This window comes from Rhynchophorus ferrugineus, unplaced genomic scaffold, assembly GCF_030347505.1.
Source record: "Rhynchophorus ferrugineus isolate W39M unplaced genomic scaffold, kcgeb_rfMv2 rfM10, whole genome shotgun sequence".
NCBI lineage: Eukaryota > Metazoa > Arthropoda > Insecta > Coleoptera > Curculionidae > Rhynchophorus > Rhynchophorus ferrugineus.
This window is the reverse complement of record NW_027472589.1, coordinates 22,143,806-22,161,017: the sequence shown is the minus strand read 5'-3', so window position 1 is coordinate 22,161,017 and position 17,212 is coordinate 22,143,806.

The following is a 17,212-nucleotide window of genomic DNA, read 5'->3' as shown; positions in this document are numbered from 1 at the left end:
CATTTTCTTTCAGATTTGTCAGCTCTTGTGCTGTCATTAATAACAAGTGATTCTTATTCAAATTTATTTCCAGAAATTTCAGTATTTGTACTATTTTAATACAATTTGCTTTATTAGTAATATTTAATTACAGATTTTCCAGCTCTGGTATTATTATTGACAATATTTGATTGATTTTTAAACATATTTCATTTCAGATTTCTTTTGCTCTTGTACAGATTTTAAGAAAAATTAATTTTTATGCAAATTTCTTTTGCAATGCAATGACCGCGTGTAAAACCGATTTAGTTTTTTTAATATAATTTTTTAAGTTCACCTATAAAAAAACAAAATAGAAACACTTTGGTTTTTAGCACTAGTAACAGCACCGTTCATTTATTTAGTTGTTTATTTATTTTGAGAATTTAGCTTAGTTCTAGCGAGGCTTATTAACCGTAATGACAGTAGAACTCGCGTTACTTCACTTGATCTCATTGCACGTCATTATTATTAGTGTTAGGACATAAGCTGGTAAGTCGCCTGCTACTTTTGCATCGTACCGTTTGCATATGTCATACATCGTCCAAGCATAGTTTATCATTGCTATCAGATATTGCTATTGCCTTTCATCATTATTCTCTAATGACACGTCAAGGCATTGTTATCACTATCGGTATTGAAAACTCAACAGACCGACGTACAAATTTAATTACTAGTCAGTTCGCCTTAATTATCAACGTATCATCTTCGTTGTTAATCTACCTGGCCGAAAATTCCTTTAATAATTATACGGCTAATTTAACGTTCTTTATATCTTAGTCTTATTCCCGAAACTTTTTTTAAAATCTATTTCAGAACCGTCGCCCGACTATTTCCTCAATCGAAGTTTTCCTATTTTCTTCATGATTAATTGATTTATTGTTGTTTGTGAGTACTTTATATGATGTTTGTTTTATTGTATATATTTTTTTTTTGAAACCAAAAAAGCCTATATCCTTTTAAAATACAAACATATTACCATATCTTACCTGTCGGACCAATAAACCAGTATTATTAAAATTATTAGTATTATTTAAACAAATAAGGCCGTTTTGTTTTAATTTATAACATATATACAAAGCTAGGGGTTAGACTAAGCCCGTAAATTAAAATTATTTTAGGTCGTATATAATTTTTATTATTTTGTGGACTTTATTTTTACATTGAAAATACATGTCCGACTTGCCTTTGTATGACTCTGTTTCCGGTTAATTGAGAAAACAACATATTTGTATAATTTATTATGAATATATATTAAAAAGCCTAAATACAAGTAGTCTTAAAATTAAAAGAAAATCTACTCTGCAATTATATAATATCTTTTAAAAATTAAGCAAATTAGTTAAATAAGTTATTGAATAAAAGACAATCTATATGCTAGTTATGTTGTATGTTATAAAACCACAGCGTAGATATAGTGTTATAGTATAAAAAGTAAGTTGTTAAATATTCAGGATGATCAGTATAATCTGCATCTGGTAGAAAGCTTCAAAATATATTTGTCTGATAAAGAAACATGAGGAAAGTGTACAGTAGGTTGAAGTACTGAAATATATTTTATTTATAATGTAGTATTGCTGTTAGTTTATATATAGTCAATTCAAAACAGTAGCGATACGTGTGTCAATATGTGCCTGTCTAAAGTTGTAAATTCGTTTTGCCGTCAGCAATATTATCCTTCTCATATTATTCTATTTAAGAAGAGATAGAATGCTGTTAGAGATGTTCGATAGTGTAACCGAAATAGCCTGAAAAAGTTGCCCGTTTGACAAGAGTCTGCAAAATTCTTCAAAATATTATAATTAGGGGTTACAAACCAGCAAATGTTGTTTAAACGTTTTGTTTTAATAAACTGCGAATCGTCGGAGTTTCTATTGAAAATATGTTTTTACGCGTTGTAGTTGCACTGAATATTAGTACGGGCAAGGTCACTAAAATATCTCAAAAAATACAAAACAATATAACCTTAAGTTCACCAAAAAGAAACCATATTTATGAGAAACAAGTGATGAATGAAGATGAGCTTGTTACTAGCTATATGACAGAACAAATATAGGAAATGTAAAAAACAGTAAGTAGTTTTTTCAATCGAAAGATAGTTTAATACAATTATTTCAGAGAAAATTGTTTGTCTGGAAAGTATCCATAAAAAAGCCAAAATATCTACAGCTATTTGGGGGATGTAAAACATCCTTCCACATACTCTTGGGTAATATAGGATTTAAGTGGTATAAAGATAATCCACGAAGGGGTTTAATGGAACTTCCAGAGATTGCTTTTAAAAGAATACAATTTTTAAAAACATATAACAAAATCAAGGAAGAATTATTATATAAATTTATATATTTAAGTGAGACATAAATATTTCAGAATGGTTCATTGGGTCGCTCGTGACAAGATGATAATATATAACAAAGTTGATGGAAAAAAGTTGTTTAAATAACTATCGATTAAATTTTGTTAGTAATAACATTTATTAGTAATTAATTCCAGACCTATAGTTCTTCATGCTAGAAACAGGAGTGCTTTTATTCCTGATGCAGAATTAGAGTTTCCCTCTACGTCCAAGATTGAATACCATGGAGAAATAAGTCATAACTTGCTTTTGCAGTAGTTTGAAAATCAACTTTTAAAAAACTTTCAGGAACTATCAGTTATTGTTATATACAATGCACCATCTCTGCCATATATATTGTGTGCATCAACAAAGGCTGCAATTAAGGAATGGTTATAGTACATAAAATAAAAAATCATGTTAAAGAATGAACTATTTCAAATTGTTACTCGGTATATATATATATATATATATATATATATATATATATATATATATATATATATATATATATATATATATATATATATATATATATATATATATATATATATATATAATTGCATTTGATCTAATTTACTTTTTTAGAAATATGCCTGAGAAAAAATACGTGGTGATCAGATTGAAATTTTTTTCAATTCATTGATATGTCTTCCTTCTATTACTGCATATTTAATCCAGGTCGAGAGAGATATTGAAATGAGAACTGTCTGGATTTATGGAAAGAGGCATTGTCTAAAATAACACCTTCGGTTTGTGTGAGCTCGATCAGACACATTGATGAAGAAATTCACAAATGGTAGAATCTTGAGAAAGTTTTTGATAAATTGGCAATAAACAGCTGAGTTATTAACATGATTAGTGTTTTTAAAGATGCCAGTAATTGAATAAAACTTAACGAATGCTGGTTTATGATTCAATGCTGACAATTACCAAGACAGGGTGATGAAGGAGGAAACAACTAAAGGTTAGTATACAATTAATATACTTTAGTTGTAGGAAATTGTATTTTAGGGTGTGAAAGCTTTATGAGCATATGTGTTGTTGTTCAGAATATACATGAACATTTGGTGAATATATATGAGGAGAGAAATAATACTAACTGTTTTGCAGATATGACAAATGCATTAAGGAGAATGTAGTGACTAAATGTAGTTTTATCAATAAATATTTATGCGGGTGGTAAAAGGACTAACTAAAGAGAAATGCTGACATAAAAACTTCACAAGTATATATTGCATAGAAAGAAACAAGAACTAAGAGTAAAACGTAAATATGCTCTCTAGCGGAAGTAAAATATTTTACTCAGACGTACAGTTGTTAATTAGATGGATTAGGCATACGGGGGATACCACTAAATAAAAAAACGCGTCCAAAACCCTACCTATAGCAAAGCGGAAAAAAGTTCAATATAAATATAATAGAACAACTCTAACCTACAAATTATTGTGGCTGTATAATTAATTGTAGTTTTAGGTTCTTCGTTAATATATCCATCAGATGTAATAAATATTAAAATAAATTATAATACATAACATTTTTTGTTTCATTATTTTACTTACATCAAAATTTTGTTATATGTCAGAGCCAAAATGTACTTAAACTCAGAGTTGCTACGGAAACATTGCGACGTTTTGACAGGTCACACATGTCACTACTTTCTTGAATAGACTATAGGTGTATAGAAATGTGTATATCGGATTCAAAAAATTCGATGTAATTTTAATTTCGATAGCTTTTATTAAAGAATATTTTTGATATGTGATTAATTTAAGAACCGAAATAAAATTACATCCAATACGGTGCACAATGTGTGTCATTTGCAAAGGACAAAAGCAAAACACAAAAGCGAAAACAGGTGAAATGACATTCACGGCTCATATTACCATTGGCATGAAGTTGCTTGGATACAAAAAAATGTCTGATGCTTTTACATCTCTTATAAATTCTTGTTTTTGGTACATAGAGTTTTAATGTGCTTCTAGCATCATAAATAAGTGCAGGAGACATTAAGAAGGCCGTCGATTTCAGCTTCATTTTGTCACCTACCTTAATTAAAGAAGTCTTATTTGCAGGCATATTAAACCCAATAGAAATAGAATCAACAAATGGAATTCTTGTTAGTAGTATCATATATGAGGTTTTGTTCCGTGTTGACCATTCGTACCAATGCATACTCTCAAATAATTCATATATTCTTGATACCTAAAATAGATAAAAGTGTTAGGAAAATAGGATAACGCAATAAAAATTATATTGGAGCCAGAGTTTTGTCTGTGCCTTAGAAGTATAGCAAGCATTAAGGTTCATGAGATATGGAACAGTTCTGGTTAATAATTTTGCATAAAAGTCCCGGGTCTACCATAGTAAAATATTTTTTTTTTGCCAAAATTATTTTTTTTTATTCAACATAATTCCCTTCAGGGGTGATACCGTGATTATAGCGACCCTCCTACATTTCGATACCTTCTTTGTAAGACGATTTGTCCTAGGTTTTAAAATAGGCCTCAGTGTTGGCGATCACCTGTTCATTCAACGAAAATTTCTTCCCAGCGAGAATTCTTTTGAGATCTGGAACAGGAAATAGTCGCTGAGGGCCAGATCTGGAGAATACGATGGATGAGGAAGCAATTCGAAGCCCAATTCATAGATTTTTGCCGTCGTTTTCACTGACTTGTGACATGGTGCATTGTCTTGGTGAAGCAGCATTTCCTTTTTCTTCAAATGCGGCCGTTTTTCGGCGATTTCGTCCGTCAAATGGTCCAATAACGCTATGTAATAGTCTCTGTTGATCGTCCTTCCTTTTTCAAGTTTCAAGGTTAATAAAAATTATTCCATGCGCATCGCAAAATACAGACGCCATAACCTTCCCAGCCGACTTACGTTTTCCCACGCTTTGGAGCGGGTTCATTATGTGCAGTCCACTCGAATGATGGAGCCATGTTTCATACATTATCACATATCAACGCAAAAACTCGGGTTGATCATCTTCAAACACTGCTCCGAATCATCAACTCGTCGTTGTTTTTGATCAAAAGTGAGCTCGCGCGGCACCCAGTTTGCACAGAGCTTCCTCATACCCAAATATTCGTGAATGATATGATATATACGTTGATATCTTTAGAGTGTTTGCTATTTCATTCAATTTCAATTTCCGGTCAATCAAAATCATTTTGTGGATTTTTTAAATGTTTTCGCAGGTAACGACTTCAGTGCTCATTTCATATTTTATAGCATAAAGCAATATATTATCAACACGCGAAATTCCTTTCTATCAATTTTTATTCACGATAACAAAAGTTGCTTGACTTAAAATGCCATAATTCACAAATTAATGATCCGACAGCTGTCAAATTTATACACGCATCTTTTGAGGGTTAGAGCTAACTAAAAAACATATGGATTTATTTCTAGTAGCGCCATCTATGTGTCGGGATGGCTACTTTTTAATTGACGTGTTACATTTTAGTTCAGCAGCTGCCTTCTGCAGTTCATTTCCTTTAGTTGTTGTTATTCTGGACCCTCATCTTGTATTTTTCACTACCAATTATAAATTTATCTCCCAGGTGACTTAGGACATTCAATTAATTTTCTTATTTTTCATTTTATCTTGGGGGACAATAAATTGCTTCTATTATAATCCTGTATCAGTTTGATTTAACCATTACTGCTGTCTGATTTACTGCTGTACTGAGCCAGGATTCCAGATGGTGGCATATGTTCTTTTTATTATTATTACACTTCCTCCTCTTGTGGTAATAGCTGGATGTACAGTATAATAAAATGTATATCCTATAAATTTTGTAAAAGATTCCTTTGTCAAATGGGTTTCTAATATTAGGCAAATATCTATTTTTTATGTGACTGGATTCCATTAGCTTTCAAAATTGCTGTTTGAATATATTTATTTGCCATTTCTGGTTCTTGAGGTCACAGACCTAATATTTTTCTATTCTAGTTTTCCAGTCCTTTGGGAAAAATATTTAATATTTTTTCCTGTCTGTCCAGCTTTGCTATTAGTTTAAATTGCAGTTCGTTGGTGGTTGCTTCATCTTCCTTTTTGTCTCTTTGGTTATTTTGATTGATACTTTGGGCACAAGTCATTTCGCCATTAACTTGGTTATATATTTTCAGTCGTTTCTTTTCAAACATTGTTTCTTGAGGTTTAACCTGAACTACTTTATTTCTTCTCTCATGTAGTGCTTTAGCAACTACACATCCCCTATAGCTTGCTGGATGCGCTTCATTACAGTTTGCACGTTTCGCTTTAGCTCCTTTGGGTATCCTACACTCTGTGGTGATATGTTTGCCTGAATATTTTACATATCTGTGTTCTCTTCTACAAAATTTCTGTGTGTGTCCATGCAATTGGCATCTTTTGTATTGCGTTATTAAGTTCGATATTTTAAGAGGTTTGATTATTATTTCGACGCCTAAAATGCTTTTAATGCCAAAAATGCTCTTTGCGTCCGTATCATGTTCAAAAGCTAACATAAATATGGGTAATGGCTTCTTGTGGACTAAAATTTCTCCTTTGTTATTTTTGGCCTTTTCTTTTTTCGAAATATTTGTCGCATTTAAGTATTTAAGATCATTTTGGTTTAGTTCTGTAATAATTTTTTCAGTTTTAGTTGTTGATGGTAGCACTCTTGCTATAACTTTGATGTCTCTGCTTTTTTGTTTTCATAAGACTGACATTGCAGCTTCAGCAACTCTAGACAATCTGTCATTTTCTGACACTCGGCGTTCATTTTATTTGCCCATTATTTAGCACCGTTGCTTTGTATATTATATAGTCTACCCTCAGTATTTCGTAAAGCAAGTCAAAGTCGGTAACATTACTTACGATAATTGGGGGTGGCCAGGGCATTCTAATTTTTTATTTTGTTCATTGTTTTGTTTTAATTTTAATTGCTGTGATCAAGATCCTCGGGAATAATTTGCTTTCCTTTTTTTCTTTTTAGCCTTTATCCAGCTTATTCTTTCTTACCTCTTACCTACCTCTTTCTGCAATTCCTCCTCATGTGTTTCATATGTTAGAATTGGACTGCTTTTGTTGGCAATGTGGTTTATCGTTGTTTTGCTCTCAGAGCTTTGTTTATTTAGTTGCAGCTGGAGGTTGCTTATTTGTTTTTGCATATTGGCTAATGCAATTTCAAGGCTCTCCCGGACTTTTCGTTCATCCATGCATTGTAGAGTGCCTGTTTGTTCTGGGTTCCAGTTGTGTTCTCTAGATTCAAAATTGCAATATGTAATATTTCATCTGATGTCGATATTTCCATTTTATCTGTATTTTGTGCAGTGTTCTTCAGATTTTCTCCATTATTGAAATAATAATGTCATTTTTATTTTAATGTTTCAAATTATCCTACGCTGCATTTGTGGTAGTTTTGAAACCTTTTACGTTCAAAACGTCTCTTTCAAACGTAAAAGTGGTTTATATCGTCGTCGAACATATATGTCGTTCGTTATTTTCTACTGTACTGATCTCTTTGTTCCGATCGAACTTCCACTTTCTATTTTAAATCCAGTCTTTAAACTGTTATTGTTAGTCTTTTGGTAACGATAAATTTGTGACAGAGATGTTGCCATTTTGTTTCATTTCACTGCCCGTCTCTCCGGATACGTCTTTACTCTGTGAAAGTCAAACTTCAACTACGTAAACATGGTAAAACAGCTCTCTTAAAAACTACTTGCTCTGCATAATTAATTGTAATTTAAGTTCTTCTATATAATGCTAAATTAAATTATATTTGATAATATTAATTTCATTTTTTTTTGTTTTATTGACATTAGATAATTGATTAGAGTTGATGAAGTGTAGACGTTTTGACGTCATAAATTTTTATAGTGTCAGGTTATTGTTTTTGAACAGATTAGAATTTTCAAAATTTTCATTGGTTTTCAAACTTAAACATGTTTTCGGGATTGTCGAAATGTAATGCAAGTGAAGTGACAAGATATCAATGTTTGTCATGTGCGTCATTATAATTATGTTTTCATGATGTTTTCAATAATACGTAATCAAAGCTTTACTGCTTAGTCTTGTATGTAGGTGTTATATAATGTATGCGCCAAAACCTCATAAAAATATTGAAACTGAGTGTGGTCTACTATTATTATGATGATTTTTATTGGTGGATACTGGTTTTATCTAAATCATTTTCTCCTAATAAATTTGTTTTTGATAACAAACAGTAGGATTAAGGTGTTGACCAGATTCCAACAGCCCATTTTGAATATATCTTGCCCAATCTTACCATGTATATATATATATATATATATGTATATATATATATATATATATATTGTAATACAGGGCGAGATACGAAATTGGAGCTCGGGTTGTAATTTAGTAGTGATAAGCATAAGGAGTATATATAATAAGGAGCATATGCGGTCTAAAACGCGTAATGGCCGAGATTTTGCCGGAGCTCACCTTGTTTAACATATATATATATATATATATATATATATATATATATATATATATATATATATATATATATATATATATATAGACCAAAAATATATAGACCCCATACAAGATGAGCTCCGATATATGCGGCAACATCGCGCGAGAATAGTTCGGCTCGGTCATTACTCATAGCTTATATTTGAGAATTAGTTTCATAAACTAATATGAAACCCACATAAGGAACCGATTATTTTGTATCATTAATTTTTATCATTCCGTACAGAAATGAATATTGATCAAACCCATTAGGTTGTATTTTATTTTATAAAATTTTGAACTTTATTACATTGTGATTATACAACATTATATCTTATTAATATTGATCATTGTATTTAAGTTATATATAAAATAGAATTAATTAAATTAACATAGTTGGCATCCAGATTGCCAGCTTATAATAGTAATTTCGATACTTGCAATTTCTGAATATAAAAGATTTTGTGAAATGGTAAATACAAACCTAAAATAAAACAGAAACGAAAACGAATAATCCATAGATGTGTCGGGCCGGCGATTTTTCAATTGACCTGTTACATTTTAGTTCAGCAGCTGCCTTTTGCAGTTCATTTCCTTTAGTTGTTGTTATTCTGGATCCTCATCTTGTATTTTTCACTTCCAAGTATAAATTTTTCTCCCAGGTGGCTTAGGACATTCAATTAATTTTCCTTTTTTTCATTTTATCTTGGGGGACAATAAATTGCTTTTATTATAATCCTGTATCTGCTTGTCCGTTACTGCTGTCTAATTTTCTGCTGTACTGAGCCTGGATTCCAGATGGTGGCATATGTTCTTTTTATTATTATTACACTTCCTCCTCTTGTGGTATTAGCTGGATGTACAGTAATATCCTATAAATTTTGTAAAAGATTCCTTTGTCAAATGGGTTTCTAATATTAGGCAAATATCTATTTTTTAGGTCGCTGGATTCCACTAGCATTCAAAATTGCTGTTTGAATATATTTATTTGCCATTTCTGGTTCTTGAGGTCACAAACCTAATATTTTTCTATTCTGGTTTTCCAGTCCCACAGATTGCCAGCTTGTAATAGTAATTTCGATACTTACAATTTTTGAATATAAAAGATTTTATGAAATGGTAAATACAAACCTAAAATAAAACAGATACGAAAACGAATAATCCAGTATGTAAACCAATAATTATAAAACTGCTACATAGAATTAGTAAATTAATTTTAGAGCATATTTGTTTGGGAAGAGAATATTAAAGTTGCATATGAAATAAATTTTTAACTATATAAATAATTAATTTAGACTCTGACAATGTCAATAAAGGCGTCTATATATTATTTTATTTCAATTATATCTTAAATGAGCATTAAGAATGTATTCATTCTCAACTAATTAATCGATTAATATATTTTAATTCAAATATCAAATGCGTAGCGAGCCCCAGTTTAATTCTAATTTGTAAGCGTTTCTAATAATTTTGAATTTCACATCATTATAAGTCTGAAGTTAAGCGCAAATGACAATAAATTTTAACGAATTTTACGTTACATGCATTTATTTATTTACTAATGTATATATTGTTGCTTTTTAAAATTCAGTAACAACTACGCAATATTTATAACAGCATGAGAAAATTCACCAACGTTTTCAGATTTTTCTTAATTATATATATCTCTGTTTATAGTTATTAATTTGTTTTCAAAAACATATATTTTAATGTACTTGTGTATAATGGCGTGAGATGTCTTTGGGTTCATATAGTAGTTACAATTATGTATATTTGTAAATTTTTATGTTAGGCTATTAGCACAAATTAAAAAGACAAACAATTGACAAAGAGAAAAACCCATTTACCGAACGTAAAAAACGTTAGTAACTTGATAGCGAGATAGGATCTTTTAACTCTTCACCAAGATGCAGTTAGATATCTCACTCAAATTGTATACCATAAGTAATATTTATTTTCTTTCACTAGATATATTTACAACTAATTAACGACAAATAATTAATTTACACTAGTGCAAAACAATAGATTTTAATGTTTTTTTAAGCCTATATAACAATTATAATTCATTATTACCATAATATATTAGGCATATATAATACGAATAATATATTATTTATACTATCGACCAACTGTACTATAATATTTTATTACTAAATATATCATATTATATGTTACATATTAATATAATTATAAATTCTAAGAACTAATTCTGCCAAATCCTTGTTAAATCGCTTTGGTTTACACCATATATGTTTGTCGATACATTCCTTTTGACAACTAATTCTTTCACCACATTACAATCATATTTTTTAAGACAAAAAGTAAATGCCTATAATACATAGTTATTATGTAGTTTCCTGTTTTTTGCCTTCCTTTTTCCTAAATGGTGAGAATTAAAATGTCATATAAATTGTTTTAGTTATAACAGAAATATGAATTATGCGCATATAATGTAAAACCTATTAATTGTTTAAAAAAGTTCTATATAACTGTCAGTGTTAACTATTTACAATCATATAACAGAATTAAATAAATATTTCAGAATGGGATTTTTAAAAAATAAGATTCTACAATATTATTTCTTCGAAACAAGTAGACATATGAAACTAAGAATATTGCCAATTTTTAACAATAACAATAATACAATTTTTAATAATAAAATATTAAGCCCAGTCTGCCGCAGAAGTAACTTACTTAAGTTAACTATTACGGAAGAGAGTTTGAAACTACTACATTATAATATTACTATATAACTTTATATATCTTTATAAACTTTATATAATATATAATTATATACCAGCTCAACAGAATAAATGTTGTTAAATATTCAGTTAATAAATAATTACAGTAACAAAAATATTAATATTAATATATTTTATTCAGTCAACGCTTATTAGGCGTTAATTCAAATCTGATAATCTCGAGTCCTTGTATATTTAAAACATATTATTTGCGTCGTAATTAAGTCATTGCCCCTTTGAAGCCCAAACCCGGCAACAGGCCGGGATTTCAAATTATCGATACTGAATAACTGAGTAGTATTGAGTTATAATTTTTGGTTAAATAAAGGTGAACAACAATAATGTAATTCAGACGGCTTGGTGGCGCAGTGGTAAAGGCAATGGGACGGTCTTCCTACTGTTGCGACAGCCGCGGGTTCGAATCCTGCTGAGGCATGGTCGTAAATTTATGTTTGTAATTGTTTAATGTTTGTGAATGTTCTAAGCAAGAGTGTAAAATCCGACAAGGAAAATGATCCCAGTCACGCCAGTAACCAGGCTGGGTAAGACCGGATGACTTCTGGGATGATTTTCTAAGATTGGTCACTGGCCAGTCGGTAGGCTTAATGCTCAGGACCGTGGTTTGGAGCCCACGTTAAACTTTAGACCCAGTCCAGATAAACCCATAGTTGGTAAAAGGAGATTTTAAAATATATAAAAAAATTAATAAAAAAATAATGTAATTCACTATAAAACAAAAATAAAAGGGAGGTTTATATTCGCAACCTATGGTTTATTTTGGGATAGTTAACAATTTGGATACATATAAATAACATAAAACTAAATAAGAGCGAGAGCTTAAGAGTTATAACAAATATAATATAACATATATGATTTGATGATAGTAATATATTTTAAACCCTATAAATCATATAAATAGTTATGAATGAATACATTCTTAACCTTTAATTATTTTACAATTAAATCAAAATAATATATAAGGGGTTTTATTAACATTGTCAGATTCTAAATTAATAATTTATTTAAATAGAAAAACTTGTTTTATAGGTAACCTTAATTTTTTCTTCCAAAACAAATGTCCTATAATATCAAATTACTAATTATGTGTAACAGTTTTATACTTGTTGGTTGCCACATTGCCATACCATAACATTTTTTATAATAAAAAATTGTACTTATGGAAACTACTATTATCAGCTTGCAAGTTAGATGACAACTATGTTAATTATATCTATTTTATATACCACTTAAATTATAATATAATATTATATAATCACGTTATAATATAGTTCAAAACAATATAAAATAAAATTTTACCTAATGGGTTTTATCGATTGTCATTTCTTTACGTAATGATACAAATTAATAATACTAAATACAAGGCTCATTATGACACTTTCGTAGTATTTTATGAATCTGATACTCTAATGTAAGCTATGACTAATAACCGAGACAAACTATTCCGTCGCGATATTACTCTAATTATCGGAACTCATCTGAATGGGGTCTATGTATTGTTAGTTTGCCCCCTTTCAGAGTAGACATTAAAAATCATCGTGGTCCAGAGATTCGGCTACTTTCGGAATATTCGTATATTTGTCGGCGCAATCTGCTGGCCGCAAGCCATAATGCTTAATGTCGATATTGCTAAATTTACAGCTAGGCTATTTGCTTTATGGATGTATTTTATTTTAGAAGATTAATATATTTAACAAGACTCTGACATTTACTTTTATATTTTGTTATAAAAAAAAAACAATAGTAGAGTAGATACGTTTTTTGGTCTTTAGTACAATTTATAGTCTAGCCCTTATCCAAGCGTTTCTCGAAAGAAATTGCGATGTATCGTCATGCTTTGATTAAACGTTGGGCATTTATTTGTTTAACTATTAAAACTTTTGATATGGAGTCTCTAAAGTTATATTCCTTTTTACTTACAAAGAATGGCTTTTAGTTTAACATTTCAGCATTTTAGCGAAATTACAAATATGTATAATCAAAGCTACGTATAGTTTCAGTTATTACAAATAGCATAAGTAAATTAATATGTAAAGTTTGTAATATGACATAGTTAGTAGCAAGAGAACGAAAGATTCCACCATGAGCTTGCTGTACAACTAAAGCCGATAACAAGAAGGATCATCTCTGCCTTCTCTGTGTCTCCAATTTAATGATTTTAGTATCCATACGTACTGAATTTCGGCAGCATCTTTGTCGGATACATAATATAGATATTAAACGATCTAATCTATATTTTAAGAATTTGTAAGGTTTTAAAAGTTGGAAGCCAGAAGACGATGAAGAAAAATAATATTGCCTAAAGAATTTCTTAGAAAACAAGCATTCAAGAAGCTTATATACCACTGTATAAGAAGTTATCATCAAGGTAGTATTTTCCAAAAAACTATTGATATGATCATTATCTTACGAATGAATTTCAGGTAGGTTACGATAAGTCAAGAAGGATTACAGGCAAAAAATTAGTTTGAATCTGTCTATATTAGTTTTTTTTGTTAAGAATGTTATAAGACTCAATATTGAAGCAAATACAAGTAGCCAATATGAACCCCAGAATAATATTCGACAAATGAATTTTGACAAGATAATAAGGAATAATATATTTAAGTAATTTCAATTAATCGTCCAGTTTATAGGCTATGCAAAAGTGCAGGAAAATATTGCATACTATTAATCGTGAAAAGGTAGCTATTTAGAAGAGGATTGTACTTGCTACAGCTGTATGATTTGGTGATAAGGAAAAGTAACCTGCCAAAATATCAAAGAAGAGAAAAACAGACCTAAACAGAAATTAAAGGAAATAATTGAAAGGTTTTTAGCATATATTTTGATTTTATTTTAATATCTAGTACAAGGTATATTTTACGCCTCGAAGAGTAACACATTCCGATATTACAAGTTTGGTTATAGACAAGACACCGCCCTACTCGTCGGACGTCATCCCCAGCGATACTAAGAATATTTCAATATTTCTAATACTGGGGACGCGCGCGCCAGCGCAGTATAATCAATCTACCGTACCACGATGATTTTTTTATATATCCTCCCTTTCAGACAACTGTTGAACACAAATCCGCATATAACTGTTAAACTCTTAACAAAGCTAAAATGTTTGCCATTTAAATCAATAATTTCTATTTAATAACCGTTACGAAATAATTCAAACATTTCATTTGACCTCGTATATTATATTGGTGTTGAATTAGGCTGACATACCTGATCGCTGTAAAATTGTCCCACGATAAAAGCAACGGAAGTAGCTGTAGTGACAATCAATATAATACAGGTCAAAATTATAAACGTTTTAATCTGAAATATACAAACAATATATTAAACGTATAAATCTCTGACTTTTTAACATACTTTGCTGAAATACATGCTGCAACTGATAACGATAGGTATCATACAAAATGCTATTAACTGACCTATACAACCTGCTAGTTTCGGTACCGGAGATTCATAAAAAACAGTAGCCATTCTGCAAGTAAGTGCGTTTAATATAAGGCATCGGAGTCTAATTTAAGTTAGACCAAAGTTACCTGACTATTTTCAGATGCTCGTAATAAATTTTCCTCAGTTTATCATGTACATCTTGATGGAATTCAGGTTTGGGACACATTGAGCTCATTGAGTAATGATTTGGTGACTTGTAGAGAATTTTTGTTTCTTGAACAGATTCTGCGAAAAGGTAAATCTAAAAATTCAATATATTTAGGGTATAATTCTAACTACTCTTCAGGTATTACTTGTTCGATGACTGCTAAAACTGTATCGAAAATAAAATATGTGAAATAGGCTACCATATAAATAGATGCCTGTAGTAAACTCAGCTCGATAAAGAAAGCATAGTAGCTTAAGTGTTCGTGATGTTTTTCAACGTATCTCAAAAATATTATGTGCTTCTGACCACCTAAAAGCAAGAACAATTTATACGGGTCATTTCAGGTTAAGTGGTACTTTCAAATTTCACGATATAAAATCATAATTTTCGAAATAACGTAATTTTCTCTCAATACTCTAGGTTCTATATGGATATTTTAGTTTATTGCAAAATATAACAGTTGAATTGAAAACTCCCCAGCCTACAAAAGCCCTTCCCTTTTAAAGGTAGCCAATGAAAATTATTCCATGTGCATTCCAAAATACAAACGCCATAAGCTTGTCAGCCGACTGTGGGACTTCGGAGTGAAATGATGAAGCCATGTTTTATCCATTGTCACATATCGACGCATAAACTCGGGCTAATCATGCTTAATCATCTTCAAACACTGCTCTGAATCATCAACTCGTCGTTGTTTTTGGTCAAAAGTGAGCAGGGGGCACTCACTTTGTACAAAGCTTTCTCATACCCAAATATTCGTGAATGATATGATGTAAATGTTCAGTTGATATCTTTGAAGTGTTTGCTATTTTATTCACTTCAAAATCATTTTGTGGATTTTTTAATGTTTTCGTCGGTAACAACCTCCTTTGGGCGCCCACTGAATTCACCGTCTTCGGTGCTCATTTCACCACGTCTAAACTTAGCATACTAATCATTGATGGCTGATTTTCCTGGGTCAGTATCCTGAAACTTGGCATCAAGCCAAGTTCTTTCTTCAACCGTATTTTTTCCGTTCAAAATGCAATATTTTATTAACACGCGAAATTCCTTTTTATCCATTTTTTTCACAATAACAAAAGTTGTTTCACTCAAAATGTTATAATTTACATCTTTTGATCTCTATTACATCTATTTATATCTCTATGGGCCAGGCCGGGGAATTTTCAAAAGACCTGTTACTTAATTTAGTTGTTATAGACATGAAACACGTAAAACCTATCTCCCTCATGTATCCTCTATTAAAATCATTAACGTTAGGAATCTAGGATAAGTTATTCATTGTAATAGACCAATCGAAGTTAAATAATATTTCGTTTTCGTAAAATAATATTTGAGGGGCAAATGTAGATTTATTTGTCCCTCATATTGTGTGTCCAGGCCTCAGGCTTTCTGCATTCGTTTAAAAGCAGCATTTGTTCACATTGTCTCGGGAATCAACGACTCTTAACAAAGTGTTGTGGTGTTGACTTAACAGCAAGCGCCTCACAGCCATTTTGTCTTGTCAATCATTAGTAACATGATCCTGCATTTTTCTGGCCTGAAAGCGGCAAGGAGAATCCTCTTATAGATACCTAGTCGTGGAGACCCGCAGGAATAAGCGAGTTGGACTGGTAACGTGTAACCACTAACCTCTAAGCCCCCCCCATAATCTGATCTTATGTCCCTAACTTAAACTTATTACTGTTAGTAAGGAGGGTTCCCATAATCGGTAACAGTGTTAAGAGGCACAAGGGCCAGGCGTCCTTATGACATCATGCAGCTCGCTTTACCTGAGTTAATCTCTCGCCGGAGAAGGTCGAGACAATTTGGAGTTAGAGCACGACGGGGCTTTATCGGCTGCGATAGTATAAGGTCACGAGAAGCCGAACGAGTTATTGACCTAAACTATCGGCCAGCTCGGTAATACATCTATTATCCGAGTGACGAAGGGTGGAGAAATATCTCGAGTAGAACTCGGGTATAAAATTGTGGACTTGGAGGACCTCTGTTTCTCTATGAATTTTATTAGTGTTGGCGAACCAGAGGACATTGATTATTCTCTT